Source organism: Dermacentor albipictus, chromosome 10, assembly GCF_038994185.2.
Source record: "Dermacentor albipictus isolate Rhodes 1998 colony chromosome 10, USDA_Dalb.pri_finalv2, whole genome shotgun sequence".
In the NCBI taxonomy this organism is placed as follows: Eukaryota; Metazoa; Arthropoda; class Arachnida; order Ixodida; family Ixodidae; genus Dermacentor; species Dermacentor albipictus.
Window position 1 is genome coordinate 94,023,759 of NC_091830.1, and position 27,562 is coordinate 94,051,320.

Here is a 27,562-nt window from a genome sequence, read left to right on the forward strand (position 1 = left end):
TTTGGGCAGAAGGCTACAGAGTATAATAACACGATTGTTAAGGCCACATCAAACATGTGGCATTAAGGGGAGGTCCATAACTACAAACGTACACGTAGCAAGAACAGTACTTGAGCACTGTGATTACTTTTCTGGTAGGGTGGCCATGTTACAATTGGACCTAGAAAAAGCGTTCGATAGAGTGACACACACAATTCTTTTCTATGTTTTGGAGCACGTGAATGTGGGAACAATCTTAACAGAAGGGATCAGAATGTGCTATGCAGGCGTTTGATCAAAGGTAATCGTTAATGGAACTCTCTCTCCCAGCATTGCCGTCAGGTCTTCCGTAAGACAGGGATGTGGATTATCGCCTCTGCTGTTTGCCCTATATCTCGAGCCACTGTGTCTAAAGATAATAAAAGAGAGCCATGTCCGGGGTTTCAGGGTCGGTTACAGTGAGCTAAAATTGTTAGCATACGCGGATGACGTCGCTGTTTTTTGTGATGACAAGCAAAGTGTAAGCAATACCGTTAATGTTGTGACAAAGTATTGTAAAATGACGGGGAGTGCGATTAATTGGGGTAAGTCGATTGGGATATGGTATGGACAATGGGAAGACACGCCTTCACTTTTTGAAAAATGCAGTGGACAAATAAGCCTACCAAGTACCTTGGGGTACCTCTGCAACACCACCAGGACACCAAAAATTATTGGCAAGGAGAGGTCGCAGAAATTAAGGCGAAAACGGCAAAGCTGGGTGGGAGAGAACTATCAATATTCACAACAGCAACAGTGTGTAATGTGTTTTTATTGGCCAAAATTTGGTATGTTTTACAAGCATTGTGCGCATCAAGAGTCAGCATACAAAGCATACACCGGCAGTTTGCCATCTTCAGTTGGGGTTCCGTATGGGAGCGCTCTAGTCGCACTAATTTGTTCAGAACAGTGAAAAGTGGAGGCCTAGGGTTGGTTCATCTCTTTTTAAGACAAGTCGTGTCGAGATTATTGTTCCTACGTGATCAGAAAGATACATTCTTGTGCACAGTCCTTCAAAGACGTTTGAGCAACGCGTTGCCTCAATTCGTGGTGTCCTCCGATTACCGCACAGGACCTAGGCTCAGAGGCTTCCTGCGAGAAGTCGTATTGGCCATTGACTTCCTACATACGCGCTTTTCATTGCATTACCTTGCATCTGTTAAACGGAAAAGACTGTACAAAGATTTACTTGATGTATCATTGCCTGTGCCTGTCTATGGTTCTATGTACCGCGTTGAATCCGGAGGAAGAAATGTGCTCAAGCGAGTGAAGCGGATGCCGATACGGTCATCCGCAAAAACCTTTTTCTTCCAATTACACAGTGGAACGCTCCCAGTGAAGCCATGGCTAAGAGAAAGGGTAATCTTTGTGCCGTGGTCTGCAAACTGCTCACGATGCAGGCAACCAGAGACGATTGAGCATATCTTTCTTCATTGTTCAGATGCAATGTTCTTGCGGGACATCCTACAAAGAACGTTGAAAAAGAAATTACCGTTAACACCGTACGGCCTCCACTTCTTGTCAACTGAGAACGCAGATATGCCATGTGACATGTTTATGGCCATATGTTTACATAGCCTGTGGAAAACAAGAATGAATGAGTGCAATGAGAGGCTTGTTATTCATCCTGCGAGAGAGCATTTCATTGAAACCGTGCTATATCTGCGTGAAGCTTATAAAACGAGAACAGAACCACCCGAATGGATGCATATATTGGATGAACTAGCGGTAATCAAGTGTTTTTAACTATTCGCAAGGGCCCAAGACGGTCATTGCTTTTACCATTATGAAGTGTATCTCTTTATGCCGTATGTGTACGTCGAAGACCGGCAATAAAGAGAAAAAAATACTCGTGGCTCAATGGTAGCGTCTCCGTCTCAAACTGCGGAGACCCTGGTTCGATTCCCACCCAGCCCATCTTGCAAGAGTTGAGCCAAAGCCACCTAGAAACAAGCGCAGCTGCTTATATACCGCCGCGACGCCGCGAGCGACGGCGTGAGTTGGAGCCCCGTTTCTCTTCTGTCGTGACGTCACGGTGTCACGTGGTATGGCATGGGGTCAAAGGTAATTGAAGGCGACACCGCCGCGCCTGAGGAGCTGGGTTGAGCTCTCGTAATATGCTTCGCATAAAAGCAGTTACAAAAGCTATGGAAAGGTTGGCAATGAGCCTTGGTGAATGCATCTCACAAGCCGTTTCTAGTCATTTATCTCATTTGTTGCAAACTACCTGCCCAGCTCCTGTAACAACGAAAACAGTTGATCCTGAGCACCAAACTAACCATAAAAGGCCAGATGCCAATCCTTGCAATTATGACACTGAACTTTCAACTCCCTCTTCCACGGGCTCTACAATTTGTAATGAGATTAATACAGATTTGGAGATGACAGAGGTGGAACAAAATGCTCGAGCATATAAAAGAACCATGTCTTATAATAATGAAGACTCCTCCCCCGGTCCTCACTCAAAAGCTAAGAAAAGTCAGTCCAGTGTTGTGCTAAAGGAAAACATTCTACAGAAGGCAGTTTCGACTGCGGTACTTTCCAAAAAATAGGATCACTCAAAGTGCTTTAGTGGAACTGCCGCTCTTTATATTCTGCTTCAGTAGATTTAACTTGTCTAACTTCTCAACTTTATCCTGATTTAATTATGTTACAATAAACGTGGCAAAATCCTGAGAAATCTTTAAAATAAATTCTACAGATCATTTCGAGTAGACCATCCTACAAGAGGTGGCGCATTAATTACATTTATCTCACCTAAAATTTGCCATAAGGCTAAAATTTCATTTCAACTTTCTATTCCAGAGTGCGAAATCCTAGCGATAGAGCTGGTTCTCCCGTGATGTTTTCCCTTTACCGTAGTTAATGCATATTTTCCATCTGGCGTACAGGACACAAGCACAATGGATAGTGTTAACTTTTGTGGACGTGACATTGTAATCACAGGTGACTTCAATTCTCACCATATCTCATGGGGTTTGAAAGTAAATTTGTGCGGCACCCGATTCTGGAACTGGTCGTTGGACAATCGACTAACGTGTGTGAACTGCGGATCTATTACGTTTGTGAGAGGCCGATCATACTCTGCGCTAGATCTTACATTCTGTGGCCCGAGTTTCTCCGTAACTTCTTGGTCGACTATTGATTGTTCGACAAGTAGTGGTCACCTTCCAATAGTATTTCACGTTGCACGTCTTGTAACAGTCATGCGTGACCAGGTTAGAACTTTCATAAATTATAACATTGTTAAAAACTGCTTACGAAATGTTCTTTCGTCTCTGTCTGATGTGCCTACCGAACAAAAAACCACGATTATCTGTTCCGCTTTGGAAAGTACTAAAAAAAGAAGGCTCAATATGACATTAGATTGAATAAAAGGATTTCTTACATTCCTTGGTGGAATGAAGAATGCACTCGAAATTACAAAAAGTGAAAAGCTGCTTGGAAAAAATTATTACATAACCAGAGTCCCAAAAATTGGAGTGACTATAAATTTTTTCGAGCTGTCTTTAAACATACAGCTTCTAAAGCCAAAGATGAATTCGACTCTAAGCATTTTGATTTCTTGTCTAATAATAAAAATAAGCGTGCATTGTTTCGTTTTCTCCGCGGTAGAAAAGTTCTTCCGCGTCAAACTAATATTGACTGTATAATCATAAGTAGCGATGAAATCAAACAATCACTAGAAGAAATCGCCAAGGGATTAGAAATTAGATTTCCTTCTGTCTTGCCAAGTTGTTCTCGCTTACGAAAGGCGTCAGATGATTTTACAGAAATCTCCATGTTAGAATTGGCTGAAATCGTGGAGCGACTTCCAGATTCAGCTCCCGGCGTGGATGGGGTAACATCTACTATGATCAGAATTTTATTTAAGGAAGCTTCTGATGACCTTTTATCTATTGTAAATTACTCAATTCGGTTCTCATGGATTCCGTCTGCGTGGAAAATTGCTAAAGTCATCCCTATTGTTAATATCATGGAGAAGGATGTACAATAGATAACATTAGGCCAATTGCGCTAACTGCAAATTTAGTTAAATTCATTGAAAGCGTGAAAGCGATTGCGAAGGTACTGAAATTCGCAATCTAACTGAGACAACGAAGCATGGCTGACGCAACTGTCTCCTAATCTTTTTATGTGGAATGCCTCGATAATTTCCCGCGTGGTTTGGCACCTGTGTTACAGGTACATCTGTGGCAGTTGCGTTAACATTAGACTGAAAGAACACAAACATTCACTAAACAAACCTAATGCATCACATTTAGCAGCACATTGTTTCGATTGTGGTTGCAAACCTTTCCTTCAAGACACAAAAATTCTTTCTAGACACAGATGCCAAACCAAGCGGGAAATTATCGAGGCATTCCACATAAAAAGATTAGGACACAATTGCGTCAGTCATGCTTCGTTGTCTCTGTTAGATTGCGAATTTCGGTACCTTCGCAATACGTGTACTACTCTGAAGTAAATTTTTGTTCTTTGACTTCCATACCCCCTGATATGTTTAACTGATGCTTTTTACCTTGTCATGTTCTTATGCTACGGTTTTTGCAATCCCCTATATATATGTTCTTCGTTTTAATAAAAATTTAGTTGAGAGTTAGCGCTCGCCCTGTCTGCTCCTTTTCTGTGCCCGTGTTTCACTTCATGCTAGAAGCCAAAATCACCACGACATAATCTTATTACAGTTAGATTTTATGCACTCCAGAGCGACTATTTTTAAGGCCCCTTTACAGCCATGTGACCAACTTCATAGAATTAATACAACACTGCAAACTCATCACTACAGGTCTGGCGCTCTTTGGCCATACCTCGCCCTTGCGCCAATAAACACCATACATTCATTCATTGATAGATTCGAAAGGTGCGAAAAAGTTGCGGATTTAGAACACACTCGCAAAATATAAGTGCAGCGTCCGCCGAAGATGATATATCTTTTAAATAGGAATGGAAAAATTCCGCAAAGCAAGCACAGGAGTACTGCACAATGTGAAAGATATTATGGTTAACCAGAACCTTTTTAATGCTGAATGACACAATCTCGATAATTCAGCTAATGCAGCACTGTACTCAGTGCGTGTCACTTAAGGGAAGCCAGAATGTGGGAAATATAAAGAAGTCTTGCCGGAAGGCTACTTTCTCAGTTCGAACTGAATATCGTTTTCATAGCTTGAGAAATACCTTTACAAGAGGAGACTGCTGTATCCTGCTTTGAGAGTTGTGACCATCATCACAAACAACTACATTGTCGACAAATAACTCTCAAAGCGTCTCAATTGAACACCAGCTCGCTGCAGAGGTCCGAGTCCATGTGCTCACCAACGAGGTCCCGTCAGGTTTCAAGGTCAAGCATGGAGGCGAAATGCCAGAACACCCGTGTACTTAGATTTAGGTGCGCGTTGAAGAACCCCAGGTGGTCGAAATTTTCGGAGTCCTCCACTACGGCGTGCCTCATAATCGGAAAGTGGTTTTGGCAAGTTAAACCCCATAATTTATTTAATTTCGAGGTCAAGAAAGCAAAGCATAAAAATTACGGTGTGCTGAAATATACGTTGGCTGTTGCAAAAGCACTCAAGTTCAGTTTTGCCGGCTACTCAGAAACAAAGTGAAGTACCAAACCCAGACTTCAAAACATGAAAAAAAGCTGAAAGGTACGACCAATAAATGAGATGAGCATGGCCGCACTCCAAAGATCTTAAACGTTCTTTTTGAGTGAGTGAGTGAATGAATGAATGAATGAATGAATGAATTTTGCGGTTTTACATGCCAGAACCGCGATTTCATTATGAGGCACGCTGTAGTGGGGCACTGCCTAAGCATTTTGACCACCAAGGGATCTTTAATGTGTACCCATGCATAAAAGAAGAAGCCGAACGTAAACGCAGCGTTCTCTGCGGCTTCTCGTATTTGGCCAGGTTTTGGGTGATATTAGGCTTTACTAATCTTATTTGTTGAATTCTCACTGATTATAACGCCAGCTTCATCCTAGGCAGATGTCCATAAACTCCCCCGGTAGGGGTTCTTCCCCATGGGCGGCCTCTATTCAAATGGATGAATTACCTCTTGATTTGTTCATCCGCAGTGGTGTGAGCAGCATCCCGGTGGCTCTGGTTCCTTCAAATGGAGGCTTTATACGTCTGACCAACCCCCAGGCGATCCAGAAATCTCTACAGGCTGCTACCTCTTCATACCAGACCATCACGGAAGTGAGGCAGTCCGGCCGCGGAGGTATCGTGTGTCGATCGCCAGACCAGTCCTGTGTCGCGGATTTGCTTAAGTGCTCATCATTGGCGTCATTACCGGTGAGTGCCTACATCCCTGCTCACCTCGCCTACACTAAGAGGATAGTCAGAGGTGTCGATGCTGATCGTTCTCCCGCTGAAACACTTGAGAGATTGTCTGGGACTGGAGTAAGTGCAGTCATCATCATCATCATCATCATCATCATCAGCCTGGTTACGCCCACTGCAGGGCAAAGGCACCCGCCGTGGTTGCTCAGTGGCTATGGTGTTGGGCTGCTGAGCACGAGGTCGCGGGATCGAATCCCGGCCACGGCGGCCGCATTTCGATGGGGGCGAAATGCGAAAACACCCGTGTGCTTAGATTTAGGTGCACGTTAAAGAACCCCAGGTGGTCAAAATTTCCGGAGTCCTCCACTACGGCGTGCCTCATAATCAGAAAGTGGTTTTGGCACGTAAAACCCCAAATATTATATTATTATTATTATGCAGGGCAAAGGCCTCTCCCATACTTCTCCAACAACCCCGGTCATGTACTAATTGTGGCCATGCTGTCCCTCCAAACTTCTTAATCTCATCCGCCCACCTAACTTTCTGCCGCCCCTGCTACACTTCCCTTCCATTGGGATCCAGTCCGTAACCCTTAATGACCATCGGTTATCCTCCCTCCTCATTACACGTCCTGCCCATGCCCATTTCTTTTTCTTGATTTGAACTAAGATGTCATTAACTCGCGTTTGTTCCCTCACCCACTCGGCCCTTTTCGTATCCCTTAACGTTACACCTATCATTCTTCTTTCCATAGCTCGTTGCGGCGTCCTCAATTTGAGTAGAACCCTTTTCGTAAGCCTCCAGGTTTCTGCCCCGTAGGTGAGTACTGGTAAGACGCGGCTATTATACACTTTGCTCTTGAGGGATAAGGGCAACCTGCTGTTCATGATCTGAGAATGCCTGCCAAACGCACCCCAGCCCTTCCCTATTCTTATGATTATTTCTGTCTCATGATCCGGATCTGCCGTCACTTCCTGCCCTAAGTAGATGTATTCCCTTACTACTTCCAGTGCCTCGCTGCCTATTGTAAATTGCTGTTCTCTTCCGAGACTGTTAAACATTACTTTAGTTTCCTGCAGATTAATTTTTAAACCCACTCTTCTGCTTTGCCTCTCCAGGTCAGTGAGCATGCATTGAAATTGGTCCCCTGAGTTACTAAGCAAGGCAATATCATCAGCGAATCGCAAGTTCCTAAGGTTTTCTCCATTAACTTTTATCCCCAATTCTTCCCAATCCAGGTCTCTGAATACCTCCTGTAAACACGCTGTGAATAGCATTGGAGAGATCGTATCTCCCTGTCTGACGCCTTTCTTTATTGGGATTTTGTTGCTTTCTTTATGGAGGACTACGGTGGCTGTGGAGCCGCTATAGATATCTTTCAGTATGTTTACATACGGCTCCTCTGCACCCTGATTCCGTAATGCCTCCATGACTGCTGAGGTTTCGACAGAATCAAACGCTTTCTCGTAATCAATTAAAGCTATATATAAGGGTTGGTTATATTCCGCACATTTCTCTGTCACCTGATTGATAGTGTGAATATGATCTATTGTTGAGTAGCCTTTACGGAATCCTGCCTGGTCCTTTGCTTGACAGAAGTCTAAGGTGTTCCTGATTCTATTTGCGATTACCTTAGTGAATAGTTTCTAGGCAACTGAGAGTAAGCTGATCGGTCTATAATTTTTCAAGTCTTTGGCGTCCCCTTTCTTATGGATTAGGATTATGTAGCGTTCTTCCAAGGTTCCGGTACGCTCGAGGTCATGAGGCATTGCTTATACAGGGTGGCCAGTTTCTCTAAGACAATCTGCCCACCATCCTTCAACAAATCTGATGTTACCTGATCCTCCCCAGCTGCCTTCCCCCTTTACATATCTCGATGCAATCGAGTGGCAGACAATAAGCGGGTCCCAACAGAATTAGTGATTGCGACTTTTGCTGGAACTTCCTGCCCGTCAAAGCTAAAGGTGTGGCCCCTTGTGTTCAGAGTTGAACCCCTGGCATCGCGTCCGATTCAATGCCGTAATTGCTGGCGATACGGCCATAGTATGGCAGGGCGTAAATCAAGACAACGTTGTTGCGCATGTAGAGATGAACATGCTAAAAGTGATTGTAGTGCCCAAGAAGAGCGATGCTGTCTCTGTGATGGCAATCACCCGGCCAATTATTTATACTGTTCTGTTAGGGCTCAAGAATTACAGGTGATTGATATAATTGATCGACGATGCTGCTCTAGGATGGAGACCATAAACTGTGTGAAAGAAAGGGCATCTGGCTATGCGGCGTTAATAGGCAGACAAAATCTTACCATGAACCTATCACTTACTGCAACTATAGAGGCCGCTGTGCAAAAAGCAGTTACAAAAGTTACGGAAAGGTTGGCAATGATCCTTGGGTGAATGCATCTCACAAGCCGTTTCTAGTCATTTATCTCATTTTTTGCAAACTACCTGCCCAGCTCCTGTAATAACGCAAACAGTTGATCCTGAGCACCAAACTAACCATAAAAGACCAGATGCCGATCCTTGCAATAATGACACCGAACTTTCAACTCCCTCTTCCACGGGCTCTACAATTTGTAATAAGATTAATACAGATTTGGAGATGACAGAGGTGGAACAAAATGCTCGATCATATGAAAGAACCATGTCTTCTATTAATGAAGACTCCTCCCTCGGTACTCACTCAAAAGCTTAGAAAAGTCAGTCCAGTGTTGTGCTAAAGGAAAACATTCTACAGAAGGCAGTTGCGAGTGCGGTACTTTCCAAAAAATAGAATCACTAAATGTGCTTCGGTGGAACTGCCGCTCTTTATATTCTGCTTCAGTAGATTTAACTTGTCTAAGTTCTCAACTTTATCCTGATTTAATTATGTTACAATAAACGTGGCTAAATCCTGAGAAATCTTTTCAAATCAAATTCTACAGATCATTTCGAGTAGACCGTCCTACAAGAGGTGGCGCATTAATTACATTTATCTCATCTAAAATTTGCCATAAGGCTAAAATTTCATTTCAACTTTCTATTTCAGAGTGCGAAATCCTAGCGATATAGCTGGTTCTCCCGTGATGTTTTCCCTTTACCGTAATTAATGCATATTTTCCATCTGGCGTACAGGACACTAGCACAATGGATAGTGTTATTAACTCTTGAGGACATGACATTGTAATCACAGGTGATTTCAATTCTCACCATATCTCATGGGGTTTAAAAACAAATTTGTGCGGCACCCGATTGTGGAACTGGTCGTTGGACAATCGACTAACGTGTGTGAACTGCGGATCTATGACGTTTGTGAGAGGCCGATCATACTCTTCTCTAGATCTTACATTCTGTGGCCCGAGTTTCTCCGCAACTTCTTGGTCGACAATTGATTGTTCGACAAGTAGTGGTCACCTTCCAATAGTATTTCACGTTGCACGTCCTGTAACAGTCATGAGTTACCAGGTTAGAACTTTCATAAATTCTAACATTGTTAAAAAATGCCTACGAAATGTTCTTTCGTCTCTGTCTGATGTGCCTACAGAACAAAAAACCACTATTATCTGTTCCGCTTTGGAAAGTTCTAAAAAAAGAAGCTCAATTTGAGATTAGATTGAATAAAAGGACTTTTTACATTCCTTGGTGGATTGAAGAATGCACTCGAGATTACAGAAAGTGAAAAGCTGCTTGGGAAAAATTATTACATAACCAGAGTCCCAAAAATTGGAGTGACTATAAATTTTTTCGAGCTGTCTTTAAACATACAGCTTCTAAAGCCAAAGATGAATTCGACTCTAAGCATTTTGATTTCTTGTCTAATAATAAAAATAAGCGTGCATTGTTTCGTTTTCTCCACGGTAGAAACGTCCTTCCGCGTCAAATTAATATTGACTCTATAATCATAAGTAGCGATGAAATGAAACAATCACTAGAAGAAATCGCGAAGGGATTACAAATTAGATTTTCTTCTGTCTTGCCAAGTTGTTCTCGCTTACGAAAGGCGTCAGATGATTTTACAGAAATCTCCATGTTAGAATTCGCTGAAATCGTGCAGCGACTTCCAGATTCAGCTCCCGGCGTGGATGCGGTAACATCTACTATGATCAGAATTTTATTTAAGGAAGCTTCTGATGACCTTTTATCTATTGTAAATTACTCAATTCGGTTCTCATGGATTCCGTCTGCGTGGAAAATTGCTAAAGTCATCCCTATTCTTAAAGATCATGGGGAAGGATATACAATAGGTAACATTAGGCCAGTTGCGCTAACTGCAAATTTGGTTAAATTCATTGAAAGAATTCTATATGCCCGTATGATTAAATTTATTCAGAACGAAGATTTGCTTAGCCCCTGCCAAATTGGATTGCGACCATCATGTTCAATTTGGCATGCTCACGTGGACTTAGAAAAGTAGAATAAAATTAGCACGGCGACAGAGGCAAATAGGTGCTCTTGTGACATTCGACATATCCAAAGACTACCACAGTGTAGAACACTTAATTTTATTAGATATATTGCGAAATCTACACATTCCAAATTATTTTTCAAACTGGATTGGTGAATTTTCAAATGGAAGAACATTTTACTGCTGTCTAAGAGGCGTTTCCTCGAGTATATATAATCAATCACGAGGTGTTCCTCAAGGAGCTGTCACTTCACAATTACTATTTAATATTCTGATGTGTTCCATTCCTTTTCACCAAGATGTACAAACATACGTATACGCGGATGGCATTGCTTTCTTCGCATCAAACAGTGATAGTCACTCTCTATATTATTGACTACACAACTACCTCTACGCCATAGAAACCTGGTTAAACAAAATTCGCCTTTCACTTAACGTTAGAAAATGCTCGATATTGGTGTTCCCTCTTAACAATCCCGTTAACGTATCGATATCATATCGCCTCGAGACTATACCTCAAGTGGAGTCGGTGAAATATTTATGTGTAGTATATGACGGTTCCCTCAGCTGGCTTGGCCACATTGACCATATAGTTAAAAAGGAGTGCGAGCAGTTGGTATGCTACGTAAGCTGTGCAACAATCGGTCCGGAATGCGAAGATATCTACTTTTAATGACATACAAAATGTATGTGCGGCCCATTTTAGAATCTGGATGTGTTTTATTTTCTGTTGCTCCAGCCTATAAATTACGTCCCCTTGTTTTACTTGAGCGGGAAGCCCTACGACTGTGTTGCAGATTGCCGAAATGTGTTGCCAATAACATACTACACCAATAAGTCAAGTTGCCTTCAATATTGTGTAGATTTCGTTTACTGACGGTGCAAACAGTCTTAAAATTGTATGAATCCCCTATTACAAGATTGGAATACATATTCATTTCTCAGCCTGCACTATTCTTCGGAGTGCACTGGCATCGTTTTCATACACCACAGGTGGTCTTCGTACAAACATTCATCAATCCCTTAAATGTACGTCTCTGGGAGTTACCGACTATTTGTGATGTGCGAGAGAACCTACAAATTATATTTGATGACAACTACCCAAATAGTGCAAAACTTCTCCCTTATAATATATTAAACGGCTTATTCATCATCATCATCATCATCATCATCATCATTACGCCCAAGGCGGGGCAAAGGCCTCTCCCATACTTCTCCAACTACCCCGGTCATGTACTAATTGTGGCCATGTAGTCCGTCCAAACTTCTTAATCTCATCCGCCCACCTAACTTTCTGCCGCCCCCTGCTACGCTTCCCTTCCCTTGGAATCCATTCCGTAACTATTAATGACCATCGGTTATCTTTCCTCCTCATTACATGTACTGCCCATGCCCATTTATTTTTCTTGATTTCAACTATGATATCATTAACTCGCGTTTGTTCCCTCACCCAAACAGCTCTTTTCTTAGCCCTTAACGTTACACCTATCATTCTTCTTTCCATAGCTCGTCGCGTCGTCCTCGATTTAAGTAGAACCCTTTTCGTAAGCTTCCAGGCTTCTGCCCCGTACGTGACAACTGGTAAGACACAGCTGTTATAAACTTTTCTCCTAATTGATAATGGCGACCTGCTGTTCATGATCTGAGAATGCCTGCCAAACGTGCCCCAGCCCATTCTAATTCTTCTGATTATTTCCGTCTCATAATCCGGATCCGCAGTTACTACCTGTCCTAAGTAGATGTATTCCCTTACCACTTACAGCGCCTCACTACCTTTCGTAAACTGCTGTTCTCTTCCGAGACTGTTAAACATTACTTTAGTTTTCTGCGAATTAATTTTTCGATCCACCCTTCAGCTTTGCCTCTCCAGGTCAGTGAGCATGCATTGCAGCTGGTCCCCTGAGTTACTAAGCAAGACAATATCATCAGTAAATCGCAAGTTACTAAGGTATTCTCCATTAACTCTTATCCCCAATTCTTCCCAATCCAGGTCTCTGAATACCTCCGACAAAAACGCTGTGAATAGCAATGGATAGATCGTAATCTCCCTGCCTGACGCTTTTCTTTATTGGGAGTTTGTTGCTTTCATTATGGAGGGCTACGGTGGCTGTGGAGGCGCTATAGATATCTTTCAGTATTTTTACATACGGCTCGTCTACACCCTGATTCCGCAATGCCTCCATGACTGCTGAGGTTTCGACTGAATCAAACGCTTTCTCGTAATCAATGAAAGCTTTATATAAAGGTTAGTTAGATTCCGCACATTTTTCGATCACCTGATTGATAGTGTGAATATGTTCTATTGTTGAGTAGCCTTTACGGAATCCCGCCTGGTCCTTTGGTTGACGGAAGTCTAAGGTGTTCCTGATTCTATTTGCAAAACCTTAGTAAATACTTTGTAGGTAACGGACAGTAAGCTGATCGGTCTATAATTTTTCAAGTCTTTGACGTCCCCTTTCTTAGGATTTGAATTATGTTAGCGTTTTTCCAAGATTGCGGTACACTCGAAGTCATGAGACATTGCGTATACAGGGTGGCCAGTTTCTCCAGAACAATCTGCCCACCATCCTTCAACAAATCTTTTGTTGCCTAATCCTCCCCGGCTGCTTTCCTCCTTTGCATAGCTCCCAAGGCTTTCTTTACTTCTTGAGGCGTTACTTGTCGGATTTAAAATTCATCTAGATTATTATCTCCTCCATTATCGTCATTATCGCCACTGGTACCGTATAAATCTCCATAGAACTCCACAGCCACTTGAACGATCTCATCCGTATTAGTAATGATATTGCCGGCTTTGTCTCTTAACGCATACATCTGATTCTTGTCAAGTCCTAGTTTTTTCTTCACTGCTTTTAGGCTTCCTCCGTTCCTGAGAGCATGTTCAATTCTATCCATATTATACTTCCTTATGTCAGCTGTCTTACGCTTGTTGATTAACTTGAAAAGTTCTGTCGGTTCTACTCTAGCTGTAGGGTTAGAGGCTTTCATACATTGGCGTTTCTTGATCAGATCTTTCGTCTCCTGCGATAGCACACTGCTATCCTGTCTAACAGAGTTACCACCGACTTCTATTCCACCCTCCTTAATGATGCCCACAAGATTGTCGTTCATTGCTTCAACACTAAGGTCCTCTTCCTAAGTTAAAGCCGTATACCTGTTCTGTAGCTTGATCTGGAATTCCTCTATTTTCCCTCTTACCGCTGAGTCATTGATCGGCTTCTTATGTACCAGTTTCTTCCGTTCCCTCCTCAGGTCTAGGCTAATTCGAGTTCTTACGATCCTATGGTCACTGCAGCGCACCTTGCTGAGCACGTCCACATCGTGAATGATACCAGGGTTACCGCAGAGTATGAAATCTACTTCATTTCTAGTTTCGGCATTCGGGTTCCTCCACGTCCACTTTCGGCTATCCCGCTTGCGCAAGAAGGTATTTATTATACGGGTTATTACAGGACCATTTATTGAGCTTGTCTATAAGTACAGTCATTGCGACAGAGGCCTCACAGTGTGAAGAAAAATCTGGAATTGGCATTTTCTCTCCCGCTCTAGACTGGTCATTTGCAATCAGGATTCCGGACTTTTCCGTATTTTTGGCTGAATTTATAGCTGTAGTTCTTGCCTTACGCAAACTAAATGCGTCAATATCGGCGGTAGTAAAAATAACAGATTCTTTATCCGTATGTTCCTCGCTCACTGCAAATGGTGTCACCAAGCTTTTACGTACATTTAATTTTCTAGTGCCTGCCCACATAAATTTAGTTAGATTGCTTTGGGCGCCTGGACATAAAGGCTTAGTAGTGAACGAAATGGCTGACAGTCTCGCGAGAGCGGTCCTAAGTGGCCCTGTATTACCATTACTTCCTACAATAGCTTACCTAGTGATTAATACATTCAGGAGATATACAATCATTCAAGACTTTTCGAACCCAGCTGTAGCAAGTTTTTCAGAATATTGTCACGTGGTAGTGACGGTGAAGAAAGAACACAGTAGCAGTACTGTGAAAGACAACACTAGCTTTTATTGGGCGAACCTGTGCCCACAAAACAGGCTACACTTAAAGCACAACGATAGCGGCGAACACAGTCGGCGATCGTCGAAAATCTGATCAGCGGGTCAAGCGCGTCGGCTTTTATACAGCAATCATCGAATGTTCCAGAATAAACGTTGGGAACCGCATGCCTTCTAAAATGTTCTACGCCATTCGTGTCAAGCGATGAAATCAGATAACACAACGGTCGGCGACACCAGACAGCGGATAGAAGCATCGACAACTTTCCAGAAACTTCGGATACATGCAGGCGCGTCCCGCGCTGTGCGATAACATTTGTTAGGCGACAAAACTTGTCGCCCGTTAAAGACAAGTACACGTGTCAATACCCCCCTCTTAAACAGCATCGACCCGATGCTGCAAACAAACGAAAGTAATAAGTAAGCACTCATAGCAAAGAAGAAAAAAAAACACAATAAGGAAAGTTCGTTAGCGTCCGTAAAATGGTTTAAGACGCACCACGTGGATCACTTCAGGTCGTGCGCGACGTCGCTGTGAATGCGAAATGCCGTCTGGCACGACCTCATAGTCCAGTGCGCCAATACGTCGGATGACCTTGTAGGGTCCGAAATAGCGTCGGAGTAGTTTCTCACTGAGTCCTCGTCGGCGTATCGGTGTCCAAACCCAAACACGGTCGCCGGGCTGGTACTCAACAAAGCGTCGTCGTAGGTTGTAGTGTCGGCTGTCGGTCCTCTGTTGGTTCTTGATCCGTAGGCGGGCGAGCTGTCGGGCTTCTTCGGCGCGCTGGAGATAGCTAGCGACGTCAACATTCTCTTAGTCAGTGACGTGGGGCAGCATGGCGTCGAGCGTCGTCGTCGGGTTCCTGCCGTAAACCAGCTTAAACGGCGTGATCTGTGTTGTTTCTTGCACCGCCGTGTTGTAAGCAAATGTTACGTACGGCAGGACGGCATCCCAGGTCTTGTGTTCGACGTCGACGTACATCGCTAGCATGTCGGCGAGGGTCTTATTCAGCCGCTCCGTAAGGCCATTCGTCTGCGGGTGGTAGGCCGTGGTCCTCCTGTGCCTTGTCTGACTGTATTTCAGAATGGCTTGGGTGAGCTCCGCTGTAAAGGCCGTTCCTCTGTCGGTGATGAGGACTTCTGGGGCGCCATGTCGAAGCAGGATGTTTTCGACAAAAAATTTCGCCACTTCGGCTGCGCTACCTTTCGGCAGTGCTTTAGTTTCAGCGAAGCGGGTGAGGTAGTCTGTCGCCACGACGATCCACTTATTTCCGGTTGTTGACGTCGGAAAGGGTCCCAGCAAGTCCATCCCGATCTGCTGGAATGGTCGGCAAGGAGGCTCGATTGGCTGTAGTAATCCGGCTGGCCTTGTCGGCGGTGTCTTACGTCGCTGACAGTCTCGGCATGTTCTGACATAATGGGCGACGTCGGCGGTCAGGCGCGGCCAATAATACTTTTGTTGTTTCCTCGAGAGTGTCCGGGAAAAACTGAGGTGTCCAGCGGTCGGATCGTCATGTAGGGCGTGCAATACTTCTGGACGAAGTCCTGTCGGGACAACAAGAAGGTAGTTCGTGCGGGCTGGTGAAAACTTCTTCTTCACGAGGAGATTGTTTTGAAGCGTGAAGTAAGATAGTCCGCGCTTAAATGCCCTGGGGACAACGTCGGTGTGCCCTTCCAAATATTCCACCAGGCCTTTTAGCTCCGGGTCTGCCCGTTGCTGCTCAGCGAAGTCTTCTCCGCTTATCATGCCAAGGAAGGCGTCGTCATCTTCCTCATCTTGCGGCGGCGGGTCAATGGGGGCACGTGATAGGCAATCGGCATCGGAGTGTTTTCGTCCGGACTTGTAGGTTACAGTGATGTCGTATTCTTGTAGTCTGAGGCTCCACCGCGCCAGTCGTCCTGAAGGATCCTTTATACTCGCTAGCCAACACAAAGCGTGATGGTCACTGACGACTTTGAATGGCCTGCCATAAAGATAAGGGCGAAATTTAGCTGTAGCCCAAACGATGGCGAGGCATTCCTTTTCGGTCCTAGAATAGTTGCCTTCCGCTTTTGACAGCGACCGGCTAGCGTAAGATATCACCTGTTCGACTCCGTTTTTCCTCTGGACTAGAACGGCACCGAGGCCTAGGCTACTGGCGTCAGTATGGATTTGTGTATCGGCGTACTCGTTGAAGTGCGCAAGTACCGGCGGCGACTGCATGCGTCGTTTGAGTTCTTCAAATGCGTCGGCCTGCGGCGTTTTCCACTTGAACTCAACATCACATTTAGTTAGACGTGTCAATGGCTCGGCGATGCGTGAAAAGTCCTTGACAAAGCGCCTGTAGTAGGCACACATGCCAAGGAATCTACGTACTGCCTTCTTGTCGGTGGGCTGCGGGAACTTTGCGATGGCAGCTGTTTTCTGCGGGTCGAGGCGTACTCCGGATTTACTGATGACGTGGCCTAGGAACAGAAGCTCCTCGTAAGCGAAGCGGCATTTTTCTGGCTTCAGAGTGAGCCCTGATGACTTGATGGCCTCTAGTACTGTGGCAAGCCGCTTAAGGTGATCGTCGAAATTTCCGCTGAATACAACGACGTCATCCAAGTAAACGAGACAGGTCTGCCATTTCAATCCCGCTAAAACCGTGTCCATCACGCGCTGGAACGTTGCAGGCGCCGAGCACAGTCCAAATGGCATAACCTTGAACTCGTAGAGGCCGTCTGGGGTGATGAAGGCGGTCTTTTCGCGATCTCTTTCGTCGACTTCTATTTGCCAATAGCTAGACTTGAGGTCCATCGAGGAGAAGTACTTAGCGTTGCGGAGCCGATCCAATGCGTCGTCTATCCGTGGAAGGGGGTATGCGTCCTTCTTCGTGATCTTGTTCAGACGACGATAATCGACGCAGAAACGTGGGGTTCCGTCCTTTTTCTTCACCAGCACAACAGGGGATGCCCACGGGCTTTTCGACGGCTGGATGATGTCGTCGCACAGCATTTCGTCTACTTGTGCTCTTATAGCTTCGCGTTCTCGCGGCGAAACTCGGTAAGGGCTTTGGCGGAGTGGTCGAGCGTACTCCTCGGTGATTATGCGATGCTTGGCGACTGGTGTTTGTCGAATCCTCGATGTCGTCGAAAAGCAGTCTTTGTATCGTCGGAGCAGACTTCTGAGTTGCTGTTGCTTAATCACTGGGAGACTTGGATTAAGGTCACATTCTGGTTCGGAAACCGTGGTCGTCGGGGTAGATGTGGCGGAATCCGAGAGGACAAACGCATTACTGGTTTCCACAATTTCCTCGATGTACGCGATCGTCGTGCCCTTGTTGATGTGCTTGAACTCCGGGCTGAAGTTTGTCAGCAACACTTCAGTTTTCCCTCCATGCAGTCGAGCGATCCCTCTTGCGACGCAAATTTCCCGGTCTAGCAGGAGGCGTTGGTCGCCTTCGATTACGCCTTCTACGTCAGCGGGTATTTCGGTGCCGACCGAAATAACAATGCTGGAGCGGGGCAGGATGCTCACTTGGTCTTCGAGCACACTCAAGGCGTGGTGACTACGAGGGCTGTCCGGCGGTATCGCTTTATCTTCCGACAGCATTATTGACTTCGACTTCAGGTCGATGACTGCACCATGTTGGCTCAGGAAGTCCATACCGAGAATGACGTCTCGAGAACACTGTTGGAGGATAACGAAGGTGGCAGGGCAAGTCCGGTCATGAATGGTTATCCTTGCCGTGCAGACTGATTGACATATATCTGATTGACACGTGTACTTGTCTTTATCGGGCGACAAGTTTTGTCGCCTAACAAATGTTATCGCACAGCGCGGGACGCGCCTGCATGTATCCGAAGTTTCTGGAAAGTTATCGATGCTTCTATCCGCTGTCTGGTGTCCCCGAACGTTGTGTTATCTGATTTCATCGCTTGACACGAATGGTGTAGAACATTTTAGAAGGCATGCGGGTCCCAACATTTAAGTTGGAACATTCGATGATTGCTGTATAAAAGCCGACGCGCTTGACCCGCTGATCAGATTTTCGACGATCGCCGACTGTGTTCGCCGCTATCGTTGTGCTTTAAGTGTAGCCTGTTTTGTGGGCACAGGTTCGCCCAATAAAAGCTAGTTTTGTCTTTCACAGTACTGCTACTGTGTTCTTTCTTCACCGTCACTACCACGTGACATCTGGTGGAGAGGTGCTAGTGCGTTCATGTACCGAACGCCCCCGCAAAGCCGCGATCCAAGCCCGAAGCCCGTGGACAAAACCGACACCGCCCAAGACCAGCGTGCTAGCCGCAGACTGCAAGGACTGCCCGCAGAGCACGGACTTCTACCTGAGGCGACAAAGAAGATCGTGGTCAAGACAACCTCAATGGCTGCCCCAGCGTCCCCCGTTATCTTACAACAACCCCGGGACCCACCGACCTTCCATGGAGCAGCGACTGAAGACCCGGAATCCTGGCTGGAGACCTACGAGCGAATCGCGACATTCAACAACTGGGACTCCGACGACAAGCTGCGGCATGTCTACTTCGCCTTAGAAGACGCCGCCAGAACGTGGTTTGAGAACCGGGAGTCGACCTTAACGACATGGGACCTCTTCCGTAGCGGCTTCCTGCGCACCTTTACGAGCGTCGTGCGCAAGGAAAGAGCCGAAGCCATGCTGGACGCCCGAGTGCAGCTACCGAACGAGAACGTTGCTATCTTCACGGAAGAAATGAAACGTCTCTTCCTCCACGCCGACCCGGATATGCCCGAATAGATGAAAGTCCGCCTTCTCATGCGTGGTGTGAAGGAAGAACTTTTCGGCGCAATGGTACGAAGCCCACCGAAGACCGTCGACGAGTTTCTTCGCGAGGCCACCAGCATCGAGAAGACACTCGAGATGCGAAACCGGCAATTCGACCGCCGCACAACCTCGACAAACTACGCCAGAGTTCAGTCACTGGCCACCGACGACCTACGCGAGACTATCCGAGCTGTCGTGCGGGAGGAGCTACAAAAGCTTTTCCCATCATCACAGCCTCAAGTGACTTCGATTGCCGACGCCGTGCGTGAGGAGCTCCAACAACAACTTGGAGTAGCCCCTGAATCGCCGCAGCCTGAGCCGCAAGCGATGACCTACGCCACCGTCGCACGCCGTCAAGGACCCCCTCCGCGACCGCGCCAGGGCCCTGTCAGGCCGCAGTTTCGTCGTCCGCCGCCGCCGTCGCCAGCACGACCACCCGTCGCCCAGCGCACCTACGCGAGGAAGACGGACATTTGGCGTGCTCCTGACCACCGCCCGCTCTGCTACCACTGCGGAGAAGCGGGTCACGTCTACCGACGATGCCCATACCGAGAGATGGGACTGCGAGGTTTCGCCGTCAACGCGCCGCGTCCACAGCTTGGAGAGCGCCCACGTGACATCGCCGACTACCTCGCCGCTACTCAATGGAGCTCTCGACGACCGTCGCGTTCGCCATCACCAGGCCGCTACCTGTCGCCGCAGCGCCGACCATACACTGGCCCAGCCCGGGGCCGGTCAGCGAGCCCATATCCGGAAAACTAAAAGCAGCAACCGATGGAGGTGCGGTTGCTGTTCGTCGAACTGACGAAGATCCTCCGCCGCCGACGAAGTCGACGAAGAAACGATCTCGACGACATAACAACGACACGCCGCCGTCCCGACGAAGTCAGAAAGACAAAACTAGCTTTTATTGGGCGAACCTGTGCCCACAAAACAGGCTACACTTAAAGCACAACGATAGCGGCGAACACAGTCGGCGATCGTCGAAAATCTGATCAGCGGGTCAAGCGCGTCGGCTTTTATACAGCAATCATCGAATGTTCCAGATTAAACGTTGGGACCCGCATGCCTTTTAAAATGTTTTACACCATTCGTGTCAAGCGATGAAATCAGATAACACAACGTTCGGCGACACCAGACAGCGGATAGAAGCATCGATAACTTTCCAGAAACTTCGGATACATGCAGGCGCGGCCCGCGCTGTGCGATAACATTTGTTAGGCGACAAAACTTGTCGCCCGATAAAGACAAGTACACGTGTCAATATCGACACCTCCTATTCCCATGGCCCAAAAATTTCTTTCATACCAGAAAACCTGAAGTAATCTTTACCCGATTACGTTGTCGAATACCAAAATTCAACTTCTATCGTCACAGCGCTGGTCTGGTGCCCTCTCCTCTGTTCCCAATCTGTGGAGAAGATGAAACAATAGATGATTTTTTCATATTCTGCCGCCATTTTACTTCTTTAAGAAAAAATATTCTACAATCAAGATTTACACAGCTTAGTTTAAGCTTTTCAATTATAAATATTCTTTCTCAGGAGCCTCCTATCTTGGAAAGTGCCACAGGGATATTTGCTCTAGCGTGAAGGAATTTATAGTAGCTACAAAGAGATTGTCTTGAAATCTTAAACATTTTATTTTATTAATTCTTAAACATCATGCTACAAGAAGAAGGCAGATAAAACAATGTTTCTGCTAAGCACGAGGCCACGGGATCGAATTCCGGTCGCGGTGGACACATTTCGATGGGGGCGAAATACACAAACTCCCGTGCCCCATGTTATGGGAGCGTCGGGACCTAACCAACAAGTCGGGCAGTGCCGACCCCTCCGTCTCTTCCACCGCCAGCCTCCGCTCGCGCCGGAAGATCGCACTACTCAGCTCGAACCTGACAGCACAACTCTGGGCCGTCCACTGAGCCGAGGAAGCCGCCTCGAGATAATGTCTCGGAACCGCGCCCGCGGCGGCTTCCCAGACCCACTCAAAAGGCGCCGGACTCGAATCTCATTGATTTGAAAATAAAGTATGGCATGGTATGGCGTGGTATTCCTTATGCGATGGCGCACCCCCACTGTGGGGTATTGGCCAAGGTTTGGGTGAAATTAGGCAATCTTTATTAGATACTAAAATTGGTGAGCTAACTGGAGCAGTATTAACATTGCTGCATGAAGAGCACGCTGGAATGCAAAGAGTGAAAATGCTTGCTAGGTCGTTTGTTTGGTGGCCATCGATTGACAAGAACATGGAAGACACTGTCCGTCGATGTACAGTGTGCCAAACGACCATGCCTGCGAAGGCACCAGGACCATTGCATTCATGGACTTATCCAACCCGCGTTTGGCAGAGAGTCCATGTCGATTTCGCCATGAAAGATGATTCCAACTTGTTCCTTCCAGTAGACTCTTACTCAAAGTAGATAGAAGCAAAATGCCTCCGCACTACAACGACGTCAAAAACAATCGACTGTCTCAAGGAGATATTTTCAGCGTATGGCTACCCGTAGGAACTGATCAGCGACAACGGACCTCAGTTTACTGCGCAGGAGTTCGCCAATTTCACCTCTTCTCACGGGATTCGACACACACGTACGCCACCCTACCATGCTTCATCGAACGGGGGAGCAGAAAGGCTAGTCCAAACGACAAAAGCCACTCTACTCAAGCAAGTGCTTCACGATAATCTAACAGGTGAAAACAGAACTCTGCATCAACGACTTAACGACTTCTTGCATGCTCACAGGAACACCCCGAATTCCGTAACAGGAAGAACGCCGGATGAGCTGTTCCTAAAACGACAACCTCGAGTGAAGCTTTCACTCCTAAAGCCAAGTTTTGTGCAGGGTATGCGCAGCCGTCAAGACAGAGACACCGCCCATCGCAACGAGCGCCGAGGAAGGGACCCGCAGCTGGAAGCCGGTGACACAGTTCTCGTCAAGACCACGAGAGGTGAAACCCTGTCATGGGAGGAAGCTGTCGTAGTGCAACGCGTAAGCGACTCTACTTTTGTAGTCAAAGTCAGTAACCATTTTCGTTTTGTACATATCGACCACTTGAGACCCAGCTGGATTACGGGACCAAAGACTTCATTCCATTCTGACTTCATTATTGTTGGTCCTACTGCGGACCAGCTTGAGGATGTTCGCTTAGATGACTCCACTTCAACTAAGGAACCGGCATCGCAGCCCGAGGCAAGACACTCAGCAGCGCAGCCTGCAAGTATCACCCCATCAACAATGGCATCACCTGAAGAGGTCCATCTGCGAAGAAGTAATCGCACAAGGCGTCCTCCTGATCGCTATCAAGCCTCCAACCACCCGCCGCGGTTGCTCAGTGGCTATGGTGTTAGGCTGCTGAGCACGAGGTCGCGGGATCGAATCCCGGCCACGGCGGCATTCGATGGGGGCGCATTTCGATGGGGGCGAAATGCGAAAACACCCGTGTACTTAGATTTAGGTGCACGTTAAAGAACCCCAAGTGGTCGAAATTTCCAGAGTCCTCCACTACGGCGTGCCTCATAATCAGAAAGTGGTTTTGGCACGTAAAACCCCATAATTTAATTTAATTTTAAGCCGCCAACTATGCGCGCGGAAAGAAACGCGTGTAGCTTTAATTAAGGAGGAAGGAATGTTCTGTATCAGCCAGGCGCTCTCGTAAGATTGTACCGCGAATGACGCGTGCCTGACCGGCATGCAGCGTTATCTATAAAAGTACGCTGCTGCCTTGGATAAAGGGCTTTTTGCGTTGCTGCCACCGAAGCGTCTGTCTGCTGCTTAGAATAGAACAGAATAAAATAGAATGGAATAGATATCATTCTTAGAATAGAATGATATCATGCAGGAGGAAGTCCGCAACATCAGTAGCGCAACTGGTTGGAAGAGCACGGGTTACGGCGTAGCGGGTCGCGTAGTCCGCCGCGACTGCAACCCACTTGTTTACTGATGTAGGTTCCCGAAACGGGCCCACAAGGTCTAAGCCGACGCGATGTAAGGGCTCGGCAGGCATGTCGAGGGGCTGCAGGTAACCAGCGGGGAGCTGGGAAGGCTTCTTGCGTCGTTGACAAAGTTCACAAGCGGCGACGTAACGTCGTACGGAACGGGCAAGGCCCGGCCAGAAAAAACGGCGACGTACACGGTCATAGGTTCGATATACGCCGAGGTGTCCTGCCGTTGGTGCGTCGTGGAGCTCTTCTAGAACGGTTGAGCGGAGGTGTTTATGTATGACATGTAGGAACTCAAAGCCGTCCGGATGAAGGTTACGACGGTACTGAGTACCCTAGCGGAGGACGAAGAGGCGTATAGTGGCGTCGGCCGGAGAGTGTTCAAAATGGTCGATGAGTGCTCTGATGTAGGCGCCAAACCAGATAATTAGGTCAGTGCTACTACGCGCTATAAATAGTACGCCCTAAGCTGGAACGTGTCAGCGCAGTGGCGTCCCGATTTTTCTTAATATGAAAAAAAAAGAGCAGAAACACAGTAACACGACGCTGGGATGTTGCCGCTCAAACATCCAAAAGACTGCAAATACAGCTGCTATTGAGTGAGTGCGCGTGTTGACTAGAGAAAGTGCACAGGTCGAATACTAAGAAAAGATTAACTTCGTGCAAATGACACATTCCTGTGATAAAGGAATGAAATTATCCTTATTATATAAAACATTTGGCTTTGTTCGCGTCCCTATTCGCACGCTTTCGTCCCGGCCTCCTACCGATGGCTTCTGCACATTAAAGAAAACTAATACGACGTTCCATGAGAGGGAAAGCAAAGTAACTATGCCAACTGATCTGCTTTACGGTGGTGGTAGCTTGCTGTGTAAGAAAACAAATCAAAAAGGGACAATTACGCATTCTTAATATTCTATGCTTTCGCTTCATAACACGGTGACAAAATTCTCAGCTGCGACAAGGTATTACGGTTCCCTTATGACATTCGTAATTGTGAGATACCGGATACCAAGAGCCAGGTTACCAAAGATCATGCTTTTGCAGTGCTTCGGGCGTTTGAAAACCGCTAACGTCATAGCCGCCATGCTATGGACATCTATTTAACTATAAAAATACCACTAGAATAGGCTTCAGCCTCGTTTTGCGCTGGCCGTCATGAAGCAAATCTTTGTCTTTGAAAGCGACAAGTGCTAAATGATATTATTGCGCAAAATAGAATATGCACATAATTTACCCTATATGGTTTTATTTTTCTATTTTTATTACATTTGACAAACATTGGTTGTCAGAACAGTAATTGTCTCGCAAGATAAAACTATACAGCCCCTAAATGCACAACAAGATTTAGCCGGTGGTCTTGTCAGGTTCTTTTTCAAGCTCTGCCATAAGGTGCATTCCTCGCTCTAAATGCAGTTCCCCGAAAGGATTGCGTACACAAAGGCCCGCCACACCTGTCACCGCGAGTCGATGAATGTCTAGGTGTCAGCCAACCCTCCCAAGGTGGGGGGGGGGGGGGTTGAATTAGCCGGTTAAATATCACGCTACCTTCTTCTGTTACCTTACTACCTTACTTCAGCTTTATACTTCCTGGTTTCCAGGAATTTCGCCAAAGTCGTGTTCATGTAGTTGGTCTAAAGTCTACGATACTGTGTTTTGCTGTGCGGTAATCAATGATTTCTAATTCTAATTATTCCAGACACTTTAGTAACTGCATTTGTAACTAAACTGCATTGTAACTGCATTTGTAACTGCATTTGTAACTGATATGTATAATGAAGCCCATGAATTTCGTACCGTACGATTTTTTTCTATTTTTTCCTGATTTACGTTTAATTTTGTCCCCAGTTGTCTCAGGAGGTGAATCTGAAGCGCTGCGCAAGAAACAAGCGTATCACTCGACGCTCGGGCCAATAATAAAGACAACAACAACCACAAAGTTACGTGTATCTGTGTTTATTCAATTTACGTAGCACTAGCCGTATAAATCAATATAGTCAGAATAAAAAAAATTACCGACGATTACGTTACTTCCTAATGCGAAATTTGAGCGCAGCAAATAAGCTGTTTCACCTTTTCGATAGATTGAGGAAAAGAAATCGAGCAACACATGTATGCGCTATCACATAATTTTTTTTTATTTTTCACACGTATTCCTTTAACAAAGACTCCACTAACAGTTCTTGACAGTCATGAAGGAAGCTTTGTGGTCGGAGAAATAGACTGATATATGTTCGACTTGGTACACCAATGCTTGATTCTCAAAGATGAGATCTATACAAGTGCCTCGCGAGGTTGTCACAGCCGTGGGACGCGTTACGAGCGAGAGGAACGGGATGTTCTCCCGCATAAGTGTTAGAAAATTGCTGTTTGTCTTTATGTCAACATTAAAGTCCCCCACTACTAACATCGGTGTGGATCGATGGACGGTTAATGCGAGTTGCAGGAAGTGCACGACGTCTTTCGTGAGTGCCGTAGCGGACTCACGAAAGCGGTATCAGTCGGTCGCTGCTAGTGCTGGGGGGATGAAAGGGGGGCGGAGCTGGTTACGAGGCCGACGACGACGCGAAACCCAGGAACGAACGCCAAAGAGCTGCGCTCTAAAACAGCAACAGCGCAACACAGGCCGAGCGAGTAAGGAGCACAAGACTCGCTCACCCTGTGTTGCGCTGTTCCTGTTTTTATTGTAAAGATGAACCGACCAGCCCCATTGAACACTCTGCTAACGCTCAATATAATTGTCAATATGTTCATTCCAATACAGCTTGGCTGGTTAGCTTGACAAAGTGGAAGGGCACAACATTTTTTTTTATTAACCTTTCGAACACTGAGCAACCATCCAACACACGTCCTACCCTGGAGCAGGGTTGGCTTCCCAAGAGCTTATGCATTCCCAGTTTCACAAACAACTTCCACGTATGCAGGGCAGCGCTTTTGGTCATTTTCGGATAGCTTTTTCTGCAATATGAGACGAGGCTCGTAGCGTGTGTTAGAATTCCTGATGATGGAGAATCGTTGCACGTTCCCTGCGTGCCTTGATACAGAGCAGTAAGTTAGCCTGGGCATCGCCTCGTTTGTTAACAAACCTGCATGGCTGTTTCAATCACGCCCGTTGGCGATGGCGGGAAAAAATTATTGAAACCCTAAGCAAGAATTAAATTAACGCAAACTCATCGATCGTACTCTAAATTAAACAGCTTTCACCAAGTCGAGGCACAAAGCTACTCCCCTTCGTACATGGCTCCCGCGACTATGCGAAAATGCTCGAATAACAAAAGTCAGAGGTACGAAAAATAGAATATGGCTCACCTGTCGTCTTTGAGGAATCCAAAGTACCTGGCGTGCACCGCAAAGCCGCAGAATTGTTCAATTGTGATTCCCCGACATAGCCATCTCGCTGTGTGATCCCAGATCGTCTGCCTCAGTCTTTTCTTTGCACCCCGGTAATACGCATGGTTCCAAAGTTTCCCATGGTCGGTCTTCCACTAAAAGCGAGAGTTGTTGCCAAAGTCAAGGAATACGCACAACACCCACACCAGCATGAGCAGCTAAGCTAGCTGAGATGAGCAGCTATCAGTCATCGCCATCTCACTATCTCCGACTCGAGTCATCTCCGTTTCGTCGTCAGTCTCGAACCCTGTTCGGTCAGCACAGCGGTCCGATGCGCTGACCATTCGACTTCATACTAACCAGTGACTGGCGTAGGCGGCAAACCCGAAAAGTGCGTGAAGTACCATAAGAATACTAAACGCCAACTCACACTAGGCCGACCCCGCACCGGCGCCGGTCTGCCGACTGTCGGCAGACCGAAATCGGTGTGAGGTCGGCCTAGTGTGAGGGAGAATTTGTGTATTAAAAATGAGCGGACAAAGTAGACAGACATGCAGAAGAAAATAAATGGAACAAAAGTGTACCTGAGCGTACATTTAATAGTGAGGGTCGTTGAGGCACAATGAAGTGAGCAAGTTAGAATAAACTTTAGTAACAAGGGTGGCTACCCGCCGTGGTGAACTAGAGGCGATGGCATTGCGCTATTAAGGAAGAGGTCAGTAACGTGGAAAGTTGGGCTAGTTGGTGAGTGATCATAGTACCTTGCTGGTGAAGCAGCGCACAAACACGGACACAGTGAGGACAAGCAGGAATAGACGACACTCGCTG

The 27,562-nt window shown here is 46.3% G+C and overlaps 2 long non-coding RNA genes across 2 annotated transcripts in view; one reads left to right on the forward strand and one right to left on the reverse strand.

Moving 5' to 3' along the window:
- The window catches only part of LOC139050755 (uncharacterized), a 28,051-nt gene extending 2,711 nt beyond the window's left edge, over window positions 1-25,340 (forward strand). Inside the window, exons 2-3 of the long non-coding RNA XR_011509067.1 lie at window positions 6,101-6,320; window positions 25,253-25,340. This is a non-coding gene — a long non-coding RNA (uncharacterized lncRNA). The remainder of the gene's footprint in view (window positions 1-6,100; window positions 6,321-25,252) is intronic.
- On the reverse strand, window positions 775-27,561 carry LOC139050754 (uncharacterized). The gene is made up of 4 exons (XR_011509066.1): window positions 27,496-27,561; window positions 26,714-26,889; window positions 9,634-9,728; window positions 775-1,482 (listed from the first exon to the last, which is right to left on the reverse strand). It is a non-coding gene; the product is annotated as an uncharacterized lncRNA (long non-coding RNA).
- Window position 27,562: the final 1 nt, after the last annotated feature.